Raw genomic sequence first — 19,964 nt, forward strand, 5'->3', positions numbered from 1 at the left:
ACTAGGTGTGTGCTAAAAAAAACTATTGAACGCACATGTTTTGTCGAGAAATTGTTCAATAGAACCAATCTTCAATTTGTGTATTGCAACAATGGCTTGAGCTGCACCACGTGCACTGTATTGATCGTGCATGTCTTAACCGGGCTGGCAATTGCTGGACCTTGCCACCCGTACCTCTTCTCGGTAACCCTCCTTTGGAGGAGTGTCCACCTTCACTCCCTGGGAGGTCCCTTCTGCTGTCTACCCCTGCCCAGCCTCACTTCTCTGATTCAACATTGCCCCTGGGCCACCTTCCGCTCGGTGGGCCTTTTGGTTTAAGGGTGTCTCGGTCCTCCTTGAGTCCCCTAGAGCAAGCTTAGCTAGCTCTTTTTTTCATGTGTACTTAAATGTTGTTTGCCAGCACCCACTTCTATAGTCCCCAATAATAGCCAGCCTCATGTCCTCACCAACGGATAGCCCTCAGCTGGATTCAAAATTTCACAGAGATATGAGCTCCTTTGCCCCTTAAGCCCTACACTTTGACGCGGCTTCCCCAGTTCTACCTGTGGTGCGCCTGCCAATAACTAGGGAGCATGGCTTTGTCATTCTGGTTGATTCCATGATATCTTTAATTTGTACTTTGCATGTTAGCCTAAATTTGTCTCTCACAGCTCTAACTGATGCACATGAAAGGGTGAGGTGTGTCCTGAGAGATCAAGCACTTTCATATACTGATGGATAGATGAAGGGTGGCGATAATGCCCACTTGCCTCACGGGTGTTCTGTGGGATGTGCTGAGGGGGTGGTGCCTCAGATCCCCTGTGTGACACAGCAGGCAATTCAGATTGAGAGGCCCAATTGTGTTTACAATGGCATTGAACATTGTCCTGAAATGGCTGAGGTCATAATCGTTGGGGAAACACCTAGTTTTTGTTCTTTACAGTTGGTTGATCAGAGTTTCTTTATTGACCAGGTGAGGTATCCAGTTAATATGTCGAAAAAATAATTTCGAATGACAAAAATGTCGAAAAAATGATACCTACATTTTTTTTCGAATGTCTTATTTTTTAATTTACATTTTTTTTTGTTTCGCGGGGGAAAAAAAAGGGTTAAATAAAAGGAAAGGGGGGTTGGGAGGGGCACCCCTACCCATTTCAAACAAAAAATTAAAAAAAAGACAATTGAAATTTTCTTTTTTTTAGGTATCATTTTTTCGACATTTTGCCATTCGAAATTATGTAATTCGAAATTGTCGCTATAAACCACCACGTGATCCCCTGTGGGAGCACTTCTCCCCTAAGCGAAAGCGTGCTGCAGGTGGCTGAGCACCTGCTCGCCGAAGGGGAGGAGAGGGTTGATGTTGTTGATGTAACTGTGGAGTGGGCGGCACGGGGAGCGATGTAAGGGTAGGTGTTTCCAATTTCTCAACAGAAGAAAAATAAGAAAAGAAGCAAGAAGCAGGAAGTTGTTCATGAGAATCAAAAATCAAAAAATAAAAAGATGGCAAAAAACAATACCTCTAGGGGGTCTCACAGATATTTGCAAAATCTATTTCTCCCCTGGGCTTCCTCCTCCCTTTCCTAGGTTGCCTCCTGCTCCCCCGCTCTCCCAAACAAACAAAGTGGTGGAGGAGAGTGGAGCTAACCAGTCTAATAGGTCAGATCAACTTGAACCTGGAGCGGGGGGGGGGGAGCGGCACTGTGGAGCGGCGAGCCAAGATGGCGGGCCTCTCTTAAGCACCATGCGAGGGTGAACCCAACCACTCATTATCCTTGACTGAACCCTCCATATTTTAAAATTGAAGATATCTTCCTGCTTCCAAGATCGCCAAGCACCGGTCGTGATATTACCAGCACGTGTCCTGCCTGCTTGCAGCAGATATGATATTATATGAACTGATAGGTTATTTATAACACGCTCAATACCAAGAGGTTTATAAGTACGGACCGGGGGATTTAACCTGTGGTGTTCCGTGTCGTCTTGCTTCCAAGACGAGCATGTTGCCCCTGTGCTATCCTCCCAAGATATCGCAGCGTATCTCTGGGGCCCGTGTGCCCGGCTGCACTCGGTTGGAAAAGAGGAGGACCTGGAGTGAGGCAGTCATGCTACGAGAGGCCGAGTTATGCAGGAGCGGCCGACACAGTGTAAGGAACCGCATGACGCTGGTGACCGCTGCCAGGCTACATAACCTGGTCCGGCTCCAAAAGTGAGAAGCAGCTCCGCTGAACAAGGCGGCGAGGGGGTGACAACTACTGTACCCAACCCATTGGGACAACACCGGCTCCACCGGCTCCAGCGGAGGCATCCTCATACACAGCGGGGAGCCCTGGCTGAAAGCACTTCTATGTGCCAAGGGGAGGTGACCAAAATGTGAATTAATCGTGAGTAGAGAAGTGTGCCTACAAACGTGTTGTGTGCACGGGTGAATCAGCTGATCACCAGATTCCGTGGCATCTGTGATTTAGAGAGCAGGGTGGGGGGGGGGCTTCTGAGTGCCAGTACCTGGGGCGGACTTAGCTATACAATGATAATGAAAATGATGTGTTATTTATATAGCGCCTTTATCCAAAGTGCTTAACAGAGCACATATTTACATACAACATCACCCAACCGAAATTGGTACTCATTTATTGACATCAGTAGGATGAAAGGCTGAGTTGGCCTTGCCAGGATTCGAACCTGCAGATCACACAGATCGCATCAGTGAGCGTTCAACCCGCTGAGCTGTCTTACCGGAGAACTTGACCAGAACAATGACAAAGGGGGCTGGTGAAAAGAAGGGGCGCGCAATGAACCGCTTTACCACCGCAGTGGCAAAACTTGCTGTAGGACCTGGAGAGCAGTCTTCAGTGCCGGGAGCTAAGGCGGCTCGACAGATAGCGAGCACACCAGACCTGCACCGTTCGAAGTCAGTCAATACCAAGCTGGATGGTATCACGGTTGATGTATCCTCCATAAGGGCACAACTCGAGAGAGAGAGAGAGAAACACATCGTAACACTGAAGCGGAGGGGCTCATCAGCAGCACAGAGGATAATGTGGGGCGGCATTGCAAGCAGCAGAGTCCAGGCTAACCAGTGACATGAGACAGGTTAAGGACAAATGCGAAGACCTGGAATCCAGGTCTCGCAGAAACAGCGTGCGCGTTGTTGTGGTTCCTGAAGACGCACTCCACGGCAATATGGAAATAGCTGTGGAGGGGCTCTTAGGGGAGTTGCTGGTGGAACCTGGTTGGTCACCACACTTCCACGACACGGACTTGATATTGCGTGCTGCAAGGGAAAAGAAGGAGCTTCAGCTGGGGTCGAATACTATTCATATTTATCCTGACTACACAGTGGCAGTGCAGTATGGGGGGTTACTGAGAGAAAGAAACATGTTTTACACCATATTGTTCCCTGCGTGCCTCAAGATCCAATTCAACAACAAAACATATTTTTCAACTGTGCCAGAGGAAGCAACGTCATTCAAAAGTCCAAAATCCCACTCCGAGGGGACCGTGCCGGAACTGCCAATTGAAAGAAGAAAAGTTCCAGGAGATGGAGATTATTGCTATTAGCTACTGATGGTTTGCGAGAAAATTGCATTATTTCTGATAGGAGGATTCACATATGTATCTTGGACCTAGGTCCGTCTCATAGTTCATGGTACCACCCTGCACAGCAACAGCTGCTTGCCATGCAGGTGCTATTGGGTAGAAGTTTGTTGGGGAATGGGGGGGGGGTTGTGAAACGACATGACCAGAGTTTGGGCTCCTGAGGCTGGGTTCGGGGAGGGTTGGGGTTGTTAGTTGGGTATGTAAACAGAAAACACACTTGGCGAAGGCTCACAGGGTACTTCTGAAATGGAGACATGCTCCAGTTAATAATAAAACTGCAAATATGTCACATGCGTCCGGACTGAATACACTGTTTACTTTATTATCCTGGAATGTCCACGGGCTGGAGAATCCCATTATAACACGTAAGGCAATTGCATATGCCAACAGTAAGGGGGGTAAGATTCTGTTCCTTCAAGAGATGCACTTGATGGAGCACCAGGCAGAGAGCGTTGCAAATTAATTGGGGAGCTGCAAACAGTATACCTCATACTTCACAAGGGAAAGGGGGATGGTGGTGTAGATACACCGAACCTTACAATGCACCCTTATTGGAAATGTAGTAGAAGAAGGGGGGCGTTATGTCCTGGTACACAGCACACTATGCAGGTCCTACTGGTAAACGTCTATGGCTCTAATGTAGATGACCGTGGGTTTTATGAAGGGATATTTGGTCTCTGCTCTAACTACCCAATGGCCTTAGTGATATTTGCAGCGGATCTAAACACCATATTAGACATAGATCTGGATCGGACCTCGACTACAACCAGAGATCCTACCAATAATGCTAAAATCATACACACTCATATGTCTGACTTGAACTTAATGGATGTGTGGGGGGCAACGCATACAAATAAGAGAGGTTACATGTTTTACTCGACTGTGCATGACATGCACTCCAGGATAGATGCGTGGTTGGGTATGGGCATCTGCTGACGGAAATAAAAGAGTGTCAGATTCTTCCCTGCACTAGTTCAGATCACTCTCCCATATTGCTGACATTACATTTGAAGAAGGGGACCTGGGGGCAGATGCTGTGGCGCTTTAAGTCTGCAGCACTTAGAGACCCTGTATTTGGTGCCAACTTGCGGGAACAGATTTCATTATACTTTGGGACCAACGTGGGCATGGTAGAATCGGTAGCCAGAATATTGTAAGCATTTAAGGCATATATACAGGGCGTAATCCTATCTACTGAATTTGGGGTTCTAAGGGTCATCAGGACAGAAATGAAGCGCCATGAGGTCACATTGTCTGGCCTCCAGCAGACATATGCTACACATCCCACCCCTGAACTCAGACATTACATGGAGGTATGCCTAGATGAATTTAGGGAGACAGCTGACATAGTGCTGAAATACCTGGACAGATCTATGGTGGCAAGGCACTATGGGGACGCAGATAGGCCCGACAAATTATTAGCCAACGCAGTAAAAAAGAGAGGGGGAGCACACATATACCTTGTATTGTGAACCCAGACGGTAACCCAGCACACTTAGATGGGGACATAAATGCAGTATTCAACAGATTCTATACAGACTTGTACACACTCTAAGGCGGAATGACTGAGGCTGAAATAAACAATTACCTGGGTAAGATTGCCACAGCCCTATTATCGGCACAGACCAGGGAATTACTTGAGATCCCATTGGCGCTTGAGGAAATCAAAGCTGCCATAGCGGATTTGCACAATGGCAAAGCACTGGGTCGGATGGTTTTAGTGCTGAATTTTACAAAGAATTTAAGGATGAATTGGCCCCTTACTTACTAGACGTATGGAACAAGGCCCTTGTGGCTGGGATAATGCCTGTGACCATGCAAGAAGCAATAATCATACTTCTCCTGAAACCTGACAAGGAGGCAGAATGATGCGTATCATACAAGCCCCTATCGCTGATAAACACAGATGCAAAAATGTATGCTAAAATAATGCTAAACGCCTCTCACACTTGATGCCACATATGATTGATGGAGACCAATCCGGCTTAATACTGATGCGCTAGACAGTGATAAACACACGCAGGTTCTATAATATTATGGCACGTGCCACGAGATAAACAGGCAGTCGCTGTGGCATTAGACATGCAGAAGGCTTTTGACATGGTTTCCTGGCCATTTTTATTCCAGGTATTGCTCAACTATGGGTTTGGTCCCAATTTTGTCTCGTGGATCCGCCGGTTGAACTCACAGCCGTATGTCAGGGTATGCACAAATGGCATTTTTTCCCCAAATTCTTACACTGGAGGGTGGAATGAGACAAAGATGTTCCCTGTCGCCCTTGCTCTTTGCCTTGGTGATTGATCGCCTGACCGATCTTATCCGAGAGCGGTTTGTGAGAGCGGGTTTGCAACTGTGGGGAGGACCTGAGATAATTTTCTTGTATGCCGATGACATACTTTTGTACGTCATGGCCCTCAAATTCACTTGCCTAAAATATTGGAGGCAGTATTGGAGTTTGGTAGGCACTCAGGGTTACGCCTTAACTCCACCAAATCAGAAATATTCCCACTCACAGAGCCTACGCATCAGATGGATACTGTAACCGGAATCAACTGCGCTCCATCCGACATTCGGTATCTGGGGATCAGGGTGGCTCACACAGGGACCTTGACGTATGACCTAAATTATGGTAGTTACTTAACCAGTCTTAGATTAAACTGCAGAGGTTCAGTTGAATTCTGCTTTCATTGGCTGGGAAATTATCCCTGATCAAAATGGATGTCTTGCCTAAGCTTTTGTACTACTTTCACAACATCTCTATGTGGCTGGGGTGCTAATTTTTTACCAAGCTCTTGGGTATGTGCTCGACCTTTATATGGGCTGGGGGATCAGTACGTATGATGTCGGAACGATTAGCCCAGCCAATCGGGAGGGGAGTCCTGTGGGCACCAGATTTTGAGCTCTACTATTTGACGGCTCAGGCATACTATGCTACATACTGGGTTATGGATCATCCGGAGCTGCCTCATGATCGACTGGAAAAGCTTCAAGTGCGACCTTCCCCAATTATATTACTCCTGGCAGGAAGCATATACCGAAGTGCTCATGTATTAGGCCCAGTGGGGAGACATGGAATGCTTGGATTAGGCTGTACGCAAAGACAAACACAAAGGCCCCTTCTGACCGGAATTTGACATTACGGGGATGCCAGTGGTGAAACCCACCACAGACAAATTACTTGAGAGAACATGGAAAAGAGCCAAGATCCAAGCAGCAGAGGACCTGTATGTTGGGGGAAAGTTTGTAGACTGGGAGACTATGAGTCCACATATTGGGGACACGCCTCTACAGAAACTACAGTACCTGCATATTAGAACAGCAATGGCAACATGCTGGACCGAGTTCCCATCTGAACTGTACTCACATGCTTGCTTAAGAAAAATACTCGAATCAGGTGGGGGCAAGACAACTATCTCAACTTTATTTAAGTTAGCACAAACAATGACACCTTGTAAATGCCTTGACATCAGAACACAGTGGGCAACAGACCTGGGGGTTGACATCTCTGATGCACTATGGGAGCGTAAATGCCAACTGACAAGGAGAGTGTTTATGAACTCGAGACACCGACTTATAAACTTTAAAATTATAAATAGACTACATTACACTCCGGCTAAGGTGTCCAAGTTCAGCCGCCTAGGCACAGGAGAGTGCCAGCGATGTAACAGCTCAGAAGCCAACGTGATGCGCATGATATGGGATTGCCCCGAGCTGAAGAACTATTGGGAGACGGTCAGAGATAACTTGGATATGATATTGGTGCAAAAATGACAGCTTACACATGAATGTGGTGCCAATATCAGTAACCTCACAGGGGGTAGTGGAAGGAATAGTGACGGGGCAGGAGGTGGCAATTGGAATGTATAGCATGCCCACTTCTTTTGGTTCGCATTTGGGGTGTTCTGATGTTTCAGCTGGTGTAGGTACTATAGCAGTCGAATTCAGACCATTTATTTCTTCCCATGTGGGTTTAGGGATGAGGACAGCCAAGCTAAGGGCTACTCAGGAAGGGTTGGAGATGGGCCAACATTATGTGACTCAGCCTTGCCTTGTGATCCAGCTCAGGCTAAGCCCGGCCTTGTGGTTCAATCTTCCGCATATTGGAGGAGAGAAGACGAATTATCTTTTTTGCCCGTGTCTCTGCCGAGTCAGTATGTGGAGCTGGTTTGCCCATTGCCAAGCATCCAACAAACTAGCTACTGTTGGAAAAACTTGTAGCTGATCTCTGGAGACTATGATCCTCAAAAGAGCGAATGTCCTTAGTTTATTGAGGAGTGTACCTCTACTCTCCCACATCAGCTCAGGTGATATCATCCAGGTCGAGTTTTGGAACGATCAGCGATTGGATAAGGTTATACAACATATACACTCATGTTTGGTTTTAAACCAAATCATTACCGCCTCTGATTATATTAGAACATGGGGGTATTATATTAGTCTTTTTGACGGTAAACCTCCCCTTCAGAATCACCCATATGTCTCCATAAGTAGAAGTGGGGGCCTAAATTTAGTTAAACAGTGCGCTTTCAAATGAAGTGCTTTATGGATAATGACAGAAGGAGGGCGATTCTAACTCCAGATGTCCGCTTGGCTAATGCCAATGATAATACCAACTGGTTTTGGTTGGCGGCTCTCCTGGTTCCAAGGTCAAGTCTACCTGTGTAACAGTCCCTGAATTTGCCCGGTAGAGACTTTAAAGTGATATCTTGGAATACCAGGGGATTTGCACATGAATTTCAAGACTGTAGTATAGATGTGGTGGGGGCTGATATGTTTTGTCAACATAATACGTGGCTTTTGGAATCCCCAGAACTACACGGGTACACACTTTTACTAAATCCTGCATACAAGGAGGATAGGGGCCGCCCTGCATCTAACTTACTTTGTTGAATAAGAAGGGATATATCTGTTGTCCCAACTCTTTTTGCTCAACCTAACACGTTTGTCCAGGCTGTTGACCTGAAGTGGGACTCACAAGTCTACCCGGAACTCTAATCACACTCTATTGCTGAATCTTTATTGGAATCTGGCAAAAATAACTCAAGAAAAGCTCTTTAAGGCCATTGTTTGGTTGGCAAACCCTGAGCAATTCTAACTATTCTTATTTGTGGCAATTTGAATGCATCATGCGTCCACCTGCCAACTAGTTGCCATGGTTGTAGGGCAGAGCCTGATGTTGTGAAAGAGGGGCAGTATTCCTATCCCTGATGGATGCATGGGATTTATGTATCATTAACAGTAACACCCCAGGAGACAATCCACCCCATGATACCTGGAAAAGAAACTCTCAGAGTAATGTATTGGACTAATTTTATTTGTCTCCGAAGGGATTTGTTATATCTTTTAATATTAAGCATACAAATATGAGTGATCATTTTCCTCTTTACTTGAGTTGGAGACTACCAGAGAGGGGCATTGTTCCAGATGGCTTCCCACTGGTTTTACAGGTAAAATCTAGGGAAAAACTTCTGCCATGGAATGATTATAATATAAGAATATTTAGTAACATCTGGTGACCCTATTTAATGACAAAGATCTCTATGACCTGTTAGGGAGTGCACCATACACGGTATTCTTGAATGCCGTGTTTAGTCGGATGTGGCCTCGTAGAAAAGCCCTTGCAGACCACAAGCATGTCTATGATCCTGTGCTACAGGGACAAAAAAGGCTTTGTGCAGAATTTTCCGCTATATCCCTTTAATGGACCCAATTGAGCGTACACGTCTCCAAATTGAGTATATGGAATTGGATCCGAAACTACAGGTACACCCAGCTACTAAAGGATTCCCAGAGAATGCTCCGGGTAATAATTTCAAGGATACTCAACACTTTTGGAGCTTACTAAACTCTGACCTACAATCCAAGCTCCAGGTCAACCCTATTTTTGAATCTAAGTGGGTGGGACATTTTAGTAACATTTATGGGTGTTTGTGTGAAGATAGATCCTCCTGAGAGTCTGTCTTTGACAAACTTTGTCAAAGACAGGCCTGGTGTTTGGACCAGGAAGAACTGATCGGTTTCATCACCCATATCTCTAATTCTAGGCAAACTTCCTATTAAAAATAAAATCTTTAGAAAGGTCATGGTGAGAAACAAGCTTCCTTATTCATGGTTGAATTCAATCTTGGTCCCTAGTCATAAAAAAGGACTGCAGGATAACCCAGCTAAGTATCGTCCCATTGCCCTGCTGGATGTGCCATCAAAAATGTTCGCCTTTATTCTGTTGCGTGATTTGCTTGCATGGGCAAACGGGCTGGGATGTTGGATGCTCACCAAACAGGTTTCATCAAAGGAATGGGGACGAATCCAAACGGTTTTGTTTTGAGTCTTCTCACCCTGTGTTTGCTTAATTCATCGATTTTTGGATGACTTTCGACAGTGATGACAGTGACATTTTGTGGTGGAAACATTCTGACTGGGGTTGTCCGAAAGGTCTCCTGAACATGATTATTGCCCTGGCCACTAAGACATATGTCAGGGTAAGATTGAACCCCCACGGTGCCCTGTCAAGTAAGATCCAAAGCAGGCGTGGCCTTAAACAAGGCTGCTTGTTAGACCCACTACTTTTTAATCTTTTTATTTCTGACATCTTAGGTGCCTTCAAGAACATACATTGTTACTCGCCCTATTTAGAAGACAGCAGGACTAATAACCTTCTATACGCTGATGACCTAGTCCTGATGGACTACACTCCTTTCATCCTACAAAGACAACTCACAGGTCTGGCGGAGTACACGAGATGTAATAAATTGGCGATCATTGTCGACAAGACTAAGGTCTTCCAATTGGGGGCTGGTAACAAAAGACACTACAGCAAATATAGGTGTTTTTTTGAAAACTCAATAATACAACAGGTGCCTAATTTTGTTTATCTGGGCATCTACCTGTTAGAGGGTCACAGGCACAAATGAATCCTTTTTCCAAAAAAAAGACAAAGATAACATCTTTGGCTGTTGAGGCCTCTCTTATTAACAAAAAATGTGGCTATTTTTCAATTGCCCCGGTGGTGGTGTTTTATAATAAAAAAAGTATATTATCGTATATTGGGCCAAAACATTACTCTTTTACCCAACGACTAAACAGGGTAAACTCAAAGGTCGGTTTTGAAGATGGGTTTTGTTATTGCCACCAAGGGTTCCTGCAGCTGTGCTAAGATATGAGTTGGGCCTTCTACCTGTTGTGGCACATGTGGAGTGGAGACAACTCTGTCATTTGCTTGAAATCACGTCCGGTGAAAATTCTACGTTATGGTGGGAATTGAAACAGGTCATGGCAGGGAAAGCTTGTGTTTCATTTCATACATGGATTGCAGATTGCAACGCCATCATCGCCAAATATGATGTGGATTTGCCTTTATGGTAGGCTTCCCCCACCTTGTGAAAAAGAAGATCTGGGAGTGGGACTGGATTTGTACTATACAGGAAGTCCGTGGGTTTAAGTCATTTTCAGGGGTGCTCCTTGATGTCAGACCTCTGTGTGATTTGCCAGCTTGCATGCATACGTTTCTGTGTTCTTATTGGCAATCCCAATTCCTGGTCCTGCGGCTCAACCTGCTCCCGACGAGAGACATTTTAGGGACACGAGAGGGGGTTGAGCACAGGCTTATAACTTGTAGGTTCTGCAGGTGTGAAAGCACTGTTGAAACCAATGCTGTTTAGTTATTGGAGTGTGAGTTTTTAAATTATTGTCCTATTTTATATCGTGAGCATCTTTTTTGTGATTTTAAAATCCTATCTGTTGGTTTTATGTGGCAACAAATCATGACACCTGAAAGCAATCGGGGCTGAGCAGCTGTGCGGGTCCTGAAAGATGTGTTTACGTGATTGTAGATTTGTAGTAATAACCTGTGTTTGATATTCATTTTATGATTCCTTTCTTTTAATTAATCTTGTGTAAACATTGTGAATTGTAATGAATTGCAATGATTGGTTTTAACAAGCGTTGATACTGTTTTGATCCTGTTTTTTATATTCTTTTTTGAAAAAATTCTTCTAAGAATGTGTTTCACAGTAAACAATAAAACAGATTCAATGTTGTCCTTGGGCCCCCTTCCGCTCGTTGTGGATTTCCTCCCCACCACTGGCAAGCCCTTCCCTGCCCTCTTCCTGCCCAGGCCCCACTGCTTTTGAGCTCCTTCCTCGACCCTTTCCTAACCTATATTTATAGAGCCGTAACAACCGTGTGCAGAACAAACTCTGAGGTTAACGCCTGTCCTATCAAATGCCAAAAAGACCAACATAATGCTTATAATCTCATGTTTGGCCTACACCCAGACCACAGTATGCCAAAACTGAAGGGCAGCATTATGTCAACATATCAAATAGGGCTCGCTTGAAAACCATGTGTTTGGTTCACAATCCCCTCTGTATAACTCTGGTGGATATTTCAGTTCTATCAAACGACCCGACATTGGCCCCGTTTGAAGGCCAACTCTCAAGGCCATCAGAAAACACTCCTGTCTTACCCTGTCATGGCTGGAATGCCGCATATCCGTCACATCCCCTACCTCACCGGATGTCATCTCCAGTAGCTTTCTCACCATGAGAAGTGAGGCCTCTTCCTGCATTGGGCGCTCTTCTCTGTGAGAATGGAGCGTAAAGAAGCAACAGGAGAAGATCTTGCGCAGCGCGTACTTTTTTGCTCTCACTGCATCCATGTGATAGCATCCAAGAGGAGGATATGTGAGTGGCGTGCTGTGTGCCTTCTTCATGACACTCCCCGGGCTCGGCTTCTGCAGCTTATCGAAAACATTCTGTACCGAGATGGGCTTCGTTCCTGCTCTAAGCCAGCTGAGCTTCGCATCCCGTGCCTGTGCCCAGGCAAGGAGTTTACGTTCAATTAATGAACATTTTTGGACGTTTCTAGCTCGGTCAGGAATGTGAGAAGTCATTAACTTTGGGACATAGCTACTCTTTGAAACATCCAATGATAATTTAACTTCTCACTAATGCAGGCGCACACACCTCCCCATCTAACAGTGCACGCAGTTTCATTAGGTGTCATTCCCATCCATGCCCCTCCCCGCCAACAACGTTTTAGAAACATTAGTGGCATATGGCATTTTAGCACACAGGCAGCAAATACCAATAACAAAACCGTAGAGCTATTATTCATGCAGGTCCTGAATTGTTAGATATTGTTAGATATCTGCCCAGGTCACATGAAAACTTCCTAATTTTCTTATGTATTCACACCAACACAAGTGACTTCACAGGAGAGAGCACTGCAAGGAGCATCATCAATCGTTGATAGTCACTGATAGTCACTGATAGAGCTGCACAAGCCTGGTGCGCCTGGGCCTAAACTGGGGCTCTGACCTGACCCTTCTTTCAGGTCATTGCCTGTCCAAAGCAGGGGCTGATCAAGAGCTTCACCTGCTGCCCCATAACACGGAAAATCATTAAAACAAATGTTCCAGGCGTGCTGTTAGCATGTTCATGTGCCCGGCACCTGACTTCCTGTACGGGCTGCCGGACTTCCTGCCCCAAACCAGACACGTTATTGGCTGGAGTGGGCAAAAGCATTTCCTGGAATGATGGGGTAGAGGCTGGCGGGGGACTTTAAAGGTAAGTAAAACACATGCCTTACCTCTACAGCATTTGTTCCCCTCACCCATACATCCACAACCTTCTCCTCACTAAAGAAATACTCATGCTCTCCACACCCCAACCCAATTGCCACCCTCTTTGTTTCCCTGCTCCGCTGACCCTCTCCCCCACCACCAACATCCCCTTGTTCTCTTTCCCAGCCACTCTCCCCATAAAAAAATGACTGACGCTGACCCACTAAACCCCCCACCACCCTGTCTGCCGCCAGCCCCATTGGCCTCCACTCCTGGCCCAGCCACCATGGGACTCTGGCTCGGCCTGCATTGGGCTTCCAGAGCCAGACCCAAAGGCTTGGTCCAGGCTCAGCCCTATCCCAGTGTTCCCTGCCTCTGCCAGCTCTACTTAGTGGCAACATGAGAAGGGACATTACAAGAAATTGCAATGAGTAAGTGGAAAAACAAATATCTTTGGTGTGAAATACATGTATGATCACTTCTATGTACATAATATTTACTTGTGACAATAAACTTAAATAAGGAACTTACATTGAAGACTTACCTGCAGAGTTCTATTTTCTTCCTGTCTACTGCCTACCACAAAACTATTGAAAAACGAGGCACTGCCATAGTGGTATTAGGTGTGCACTGATAGTAACAGGTGCAAAGCCCAAACTGTTGCCTTTGCCAATGCTTGTTTTCTCTTTGCAAATGGTTTGTGCCTAATTGGGGCAGGAGCAACTCTTCTGATGCTCTGTGGCAGTGCATGCACTCTGAAACATGGATACTCCTGTTTGCAATATGCAAGCCCAAGGCATGAGCCCACGTTCACGCATGCAGCCAATTTATTACATCTGTTGACGCATCAGATTGCCTTTGGGTTCAAGAACAGGGGTGCATTTATTTATTTATTTAGCATTTGTAGCACATGCTAAACCCATAGGTATCTGAGCACTGGAGAGCAGGTAATAAACATTACAGGGTTACCACAGGCAACAATGGAAAAAAGTGGTTTGGCATAAATCATAATAGGAATATTTACAGACATAAGATATGTACATATAAAGTAATTCCTTTGGTACATAATCAGTAATATTTACATGTGCAACCTTATTAACATAAGTAATTTGCAAATGACGTAGAGCAGATGTATTCACAGAAGCGTATTGTATAAGGATTTACAACAAATTGGCAAAGAATTGTGAGAATCACATTAATAGGGAGTTGGACCAGGTCCCGAAAAGGAGATTGGGGCATGAACATTTGTATGGGAGGCACTAGAAAAAAGATGACATATAGGACGTGGAGGTGGTCATTACGAATTAATGAAAGAGAGTCTGAAAGGCCCAACAAGTGTTATGCCATAATACCAAATAACCAGGGGAAGTTCAGGCAAACAAGTCAGGAAAGTCAAGCGGTAGTATGGGTAGGTCAGAACGTACAAAATCTTGGGCACGTGTCAAAATATAGAGGAGCAATTCAAATAGAGCAACAAGCGCCATTTTAGGCCCAGGGCATTTCAACATAGGGTTGTTTTGAACTGGGGAATTTTTAGAGAGGGGACATTTTCAGCATTTGCATATTTCAGGGTAGGCTCGGCTTTCAACACGAGACACGTTTTCAGCATGGTACTCGATTTCAACATGGGTGACATTTTCAGCATGTTGTCGTTTTCTGCATAGAGGCATGTTCAGCTTGGGAAGCTGCTACTCAGAGCTTGCACTAAGGTGGAGCTGCATGAAAGCCGGGAAGAATAGCTTGCGGGGATATTCAGGCAGTGATAAGAATAAGCAGCAAGAAGAAACACATAATACAACATGATTTGAAGACTGAAGCGAGGCTCAATTCAAGGGGATTCAGCAGGAGAATAAGGTCAGCGAGCAGGGGATCAAACACAAGGCGGAAGATGAGCTGGGGTTGGCTTCATCCCACTTGATCAGCCTTCTTTTGATATGGACGCTTTCTCACGCTGAGCCAGCGCTGCAGGCAAAATCCCTTTGTTTAGAAGATGTTCTGAGATTCATAATCTGTAGAGCAGCTGGTTAGATTAAATACTGGTCTACTCATTACCTTGAACCAATAGTAAGAAAGGATGAGAACCAGGGACGTCATTTAGCGATCGCCAGAGTTCGCAACTGCGACCTCTGAGGTCTCCCTTGCGACCTCTAAAAAAAGAAAAAGAAAACGTATTTTTTATTTTTTTTTTGTAATGCAAGCTCCTGGGATGTGGCCAGCACCGTGTGGCTCTTTACTTCTGGAGTGGCTGGCTTTCTTGTTCAGGCCCCTTAAAAAAAAAGAAGAAAAAGAGGAACAGGAGTGCCACAAGCCTAACACTTTCAGCACTGACCCTAAATAAGAAAGAATAGGAATACCAAATAACGTGTCTTTCTGGAATTCTATACAATAAATGCTAAACTCATTAAAGTTTATTTCAGGCACACTTGAGGGGGTGAGTCACTGATTTAGTCTGTTCTTAAACGCCTCAATTCAGCCTTTCATCCTTCTGAGGTCGATAAATGAGTACCAACACAGGTTGGGTGATATTAGGTGTACATTTTTTCTATATAAAGTGCTTAAGCGTAAGTGCTATATAATAACACATCATTATCATTTGGTCATGGACGTCTGCTTGCATTCACAGTAATTTGGTAATATGGGCCTATACACACTGATCTTAACGATATATATGGCGATCCATTCTTGTATGAAATGTACATCACATTATTGCGATATCGTAACCGTATTTTTCGTAGTGTACAATGCTATGTGATGCCACTTCCTGGTCGTGTTCCATCGCTTCCTGCAATATCACTTTGTGGTGGGGTCAAATGACATCACTTCCTGTGATGTCATCAAGGGGTCAAGGGTTGTGTGATGTCACGTCCGCTACCCCTAGCATTTTGGTGAAATTACGTCTCTGTTTAGAACATGGGACAGGGTGGGGAAGACAAATAGAAAGGGAGGCAGTGAGCTATGAAGAGTGAGCCAAAAAAAGTGAGGCACATAAAGAAAGTGAGTCAAATAGAGTAGTACACAAATAGAGAAGGACACAGAGAGTGAGCTTCATAGAGATGGGGCATGTAGCCGTGGCAGCACAAGAGCAATTTGTGAACCCTTCTGGCGCTGAGCCGCCGCCCACTTAAACCTAGACTGGTGAGTATCTACACTTCTTTTTTTTCCATTGCAAGCACTGCTGTTACTGTACGCACTCCGAGGACAGGGCCACATGAAGCCCGGGAGGAACGCGGAAAACAATGAGCGAGCTGCCCAGCGAGCGCGACAGCTGGGAAGAAAGGGAAGACGCTGACTGGAAGTAAGGCCCCCAGAGGGGAAAGTTTTTCCATTGTTCAGATATCATCCCTTGTTATTTGTAAATCCCATCTGTCAGTGCCGCCAGGAAGCCTGCAAAGTCAGGGCAGAGTATATCTATCCTTAGCGTGCACTGGGATGTCTGCTGTGGCGTAAGCCTAAAAGTACACTAGAGCATCCTTGATTTCTAAGCCATCCAATGTTTTACGCGCTTTGAAACACATTGTGTATAGGCGCTATATAAATAAACTATCATATCATATCAATGGAATTCCATCCTGAATATAAGTTTGGTGGAGGCCACACCCGGTCGTTGGACAAAGGTTAAGCAAAATGTTCACCCGTTTTTCATGTTTCTCTCTGTCTGTGCCTGGGGGTTTGTTACTTTTTAGTAGGGACACCTGCAGAATATGTGTTTCTGGAGGACAAGGCTATTAGTTGAAGCAGTCGCCCTTCCCTCCATCTTAGAAAGTGTCAAGGCTCAGCGATTTACAGCTGTGGATGTCTGTTGACGTTTGTTTCCCTACTTTTCCTTATATCATGCCCTGAACTTTGCACATTTAGGGGCCGATTCAGGGGATTCATTGCGTATAGAATTGGAGATTTGAGCGCCATCCTGCATGCAAATCCCTGTTCGTCGATTCATGGACGTTTCCTGGACATGCGTGGAATTTGCGCAGGCTCGGCACATCTCTGCGAGCCGTCAATCGCCTTGCGCGATACACCACGCAGAGCGTGGGCTTGGCTTGCGCAGAGGGCTGGGAAGGGGGCGGAACACAGAAAATGGGGAAGAACATGCAAAAAAGTGGGCGTTACGAGGGACGTCCCCGCGGGCAATCCCTTGCACGCCCACAATTGCGCCAAATTACACGTTTTCATGGAAACACCCACCGAGCCTCTTGGCATAGTAATGGCCATGCAAATCCCTCCATCTCGATGCTACCCGAAGGCAGGCGTAATTACACTTGCGTATAGAAATCGCAGCACAGAGGTGGGTTTGCGTGTCGGATATAGAGGTGCGTGTACACAACTGGGGTTCTGATCTAATTACTAACTTAGGGGTGCGCATATGGGGTGTGGCGGGGTGCAGGACAGATTTCGGGAGTTCCCACGCAGATTTTCCAAGGTCTTACACTGTTTGAAAGGTACAAGTATTTGCGCCCGGGAGAGCACACTAAGGTTGCTGTTCTGGCTGTTTCTGCTTTGCGTGGGGGCGTGTCGGTCCGACTTGCGAATACGGTTACTTTACGCAGGGTATTGCATGAATACGCGAGGCACACATATTTTATTCTGCATGCAGGCTGGCACAGTGACCTTCTTGGCGCGCAGCTGTTGCAGGATTTCTGCACACATTTCCATGAATCGGGCAACTTTATTCAATTGGTGTTTTGCAGGAAACAGTTCTTCACGGTGTACTGAAATTAAAGACTTGCAAAGAAAGTACAATGCAGCTTGCAGAATTTCGAGGCAGTTCATTTGGAAAATGATGAATGTATTGCAAAAACAACATTTTGGAATGTTTCCCTGGATACCCCCTTACCCTATCCGCATGAATCATGAATGTTGTACTTCTACAACGTATTTTCGTTTCACCCGCCCAATTATGTTGTGAACATTTTTACTGAATTTTGTCTAGCACACATTTCATATTTTGGAAACAATACCACAATTTACATTTCTGCAGAGGGCTTTGTTGCGAAACCCACCTGCAGAGTGACGCCCAGCCATTACAGAACGCAAGCAAAACGTTTTTAAATTCTGCAAATTGACATGCAGACTCCTGCATCGCAAAATGCATATATGGCAGAATTAAAACCCTGCATACTGCTACTCAAAATGACCACGGCTGCTAGTTTCCTTTACTAAAACCAGCCCCCGGACTCTCAGTCGCCTCCTCCTGCTAAAGTTAAAGTCATGCCTCTTTTTTACTATGTATGGCACCCACAACGGGAGCCCCCGCATATTATGTTCCCAAGTCCCTACCTCTCCCTCTATCCCAGGTTTTAGAGCAGCGTCAACATCTGTGTTGTTTTGCTGCAGGTTCACCGGTTACTAAGCAACCTGCCCCTCCTTTGGCCGCATGTCCCTGCCTGGCTGCCAGAGACCCTCCTGCCTCGGTAACTGAGCTCTCACGTGGAATGGGAGATCATGTGACTCCCTGAAATGGAACCGACTCCGTAATTTTGAGGTGTCTGCATGTTTAAGAACACAGCTCGGGTTGTATCCTGACTGCCGAAATGCTCCTGCCCGCCCTCGCCATCTCGCTTGCTCTCTCCTTGTGCTAAACTGTTTTAACCATGTCAGGTCCCAAGCTGTGGCCCTGCTCTCTGGCTCAACAGAGCAGTTCCTAGCCTAAGTTTTTTTTTCTGGATGGCTCACCTGGGATGACAGGCCTCTTAAGGCACTTAGCATTATCCGCTCTTCTAGAGAATTCTAATGAGGTAAAGAGCACTGTTTGTAGTCAGTTATTCACTCCCTGTTTTTTGCAGCCAGACCCGGCTAAACACGCTGCTTAGGCCAAACGAAGACGACCGGGGAAATGAAAGCTCAGGCAACTTCCCATGAGTACAAATATCAGCCAATCATGTTGGTGCGTGTTAATGCAAATGGCGGCCTCGACATCTGCCTTCTGCAGCCATGCCGGGCAAGGGTCACTGCCATATTTAGCAGATGACACCTGACTATCACTACATGGAGTCTCTTTTCATCAGTCTCCTACCAGAATGTCATTGGAAGCCTGAAGACTGGAAAGGGACATGCGAGTGAAGGGCCCTCTAGGTCCACAGTGCAACTAAGAAACCCAGTGGCCCTTCCACAAAGAACCCCATACTTGGCATAAGTTAGGATTTTTTTCAGGCCTAAATCCCACTTCCAAATTGCATTTTCTTGCCGGCAGACAGACTTCAGTCTCACCCAGGGAAGGAATTCGGGCAGAACTGGGGGCGGGACAGGATGGAGCTGCTCTCCAGCAAAAATGGTCTTCCAGTAGACTCCAGGCCCACACCTCCTCAAGCCGAGGAAGCTCTCTAACCCTGACTGTAACAAACCTACTCCCTGGTGAGCGTTTGGTGTCCCAATGCAATGAGCAATATACAACGCTTTAACAAACTGCATCTGAAAGTCATGCTCACCAGTAAAGCACAAAGCCAAGCAGTAAAACAGTCAAGCTGCATATATGTCTCATGCTGTGCACGCTTTTTACTGTCAGGGTGACTATTCTGATTGATGAAAGGAGCATCATGCCAAGTGCACATTGCATGCTCAGAAGCCATTCACATTTGAATTACTATTACAGAAATATTTGATAAATTGGTAGTCATTCTTAGGCTCCCAAAATGCACTTTGTTTTTATGCAAAGCAGCCAGCCCTTCTCAAAGGCAATTTTCAGACTGCCATGGTTTAGCCCTGGAAAGCCTCAGCCCACTTAAACCCCTTGTTAGGGAAAATATATATACTCCTTTTCTATGTTTATGTGGTGAATTGCCACCTATTTGATGTATTATTTTTAAATTTCTCCTCAAATTTACAAAAAGTT

At 45.6% G+C, this 19,964-nt stretch overlaps 1 protein-coding gene across 1 annotated transcript in view; it reads left to right on the forward strand.

Moving 5' to 3' along the window:
- CACNG6 (calcium voltage-gated channel auxiliary subunit gamma 6) overlaps nucleotides 1–19,964 on the forward strand; it is a 544,003-nt gene that overhangs the window by 241,378 nt on the left and 282,661 nt on the right. The gene's annotated exons all lie outside the window — the stretch shown is intronic.

This window comes from Ambystoma mexicanum, chromosome 1q, assembly GCF_040938575.1.
Source record: "Ambystoma mexicanum isolate Mex_15411 chromosome 1q, UKY_AmexF1_1, whole genome shotgun sequence".
NCBI lineage: Eukaryota > Metazoa > Chordata > Amphibia > Caudata > Ambystomatidae > Ambystoma > Ambystoma mexicanum.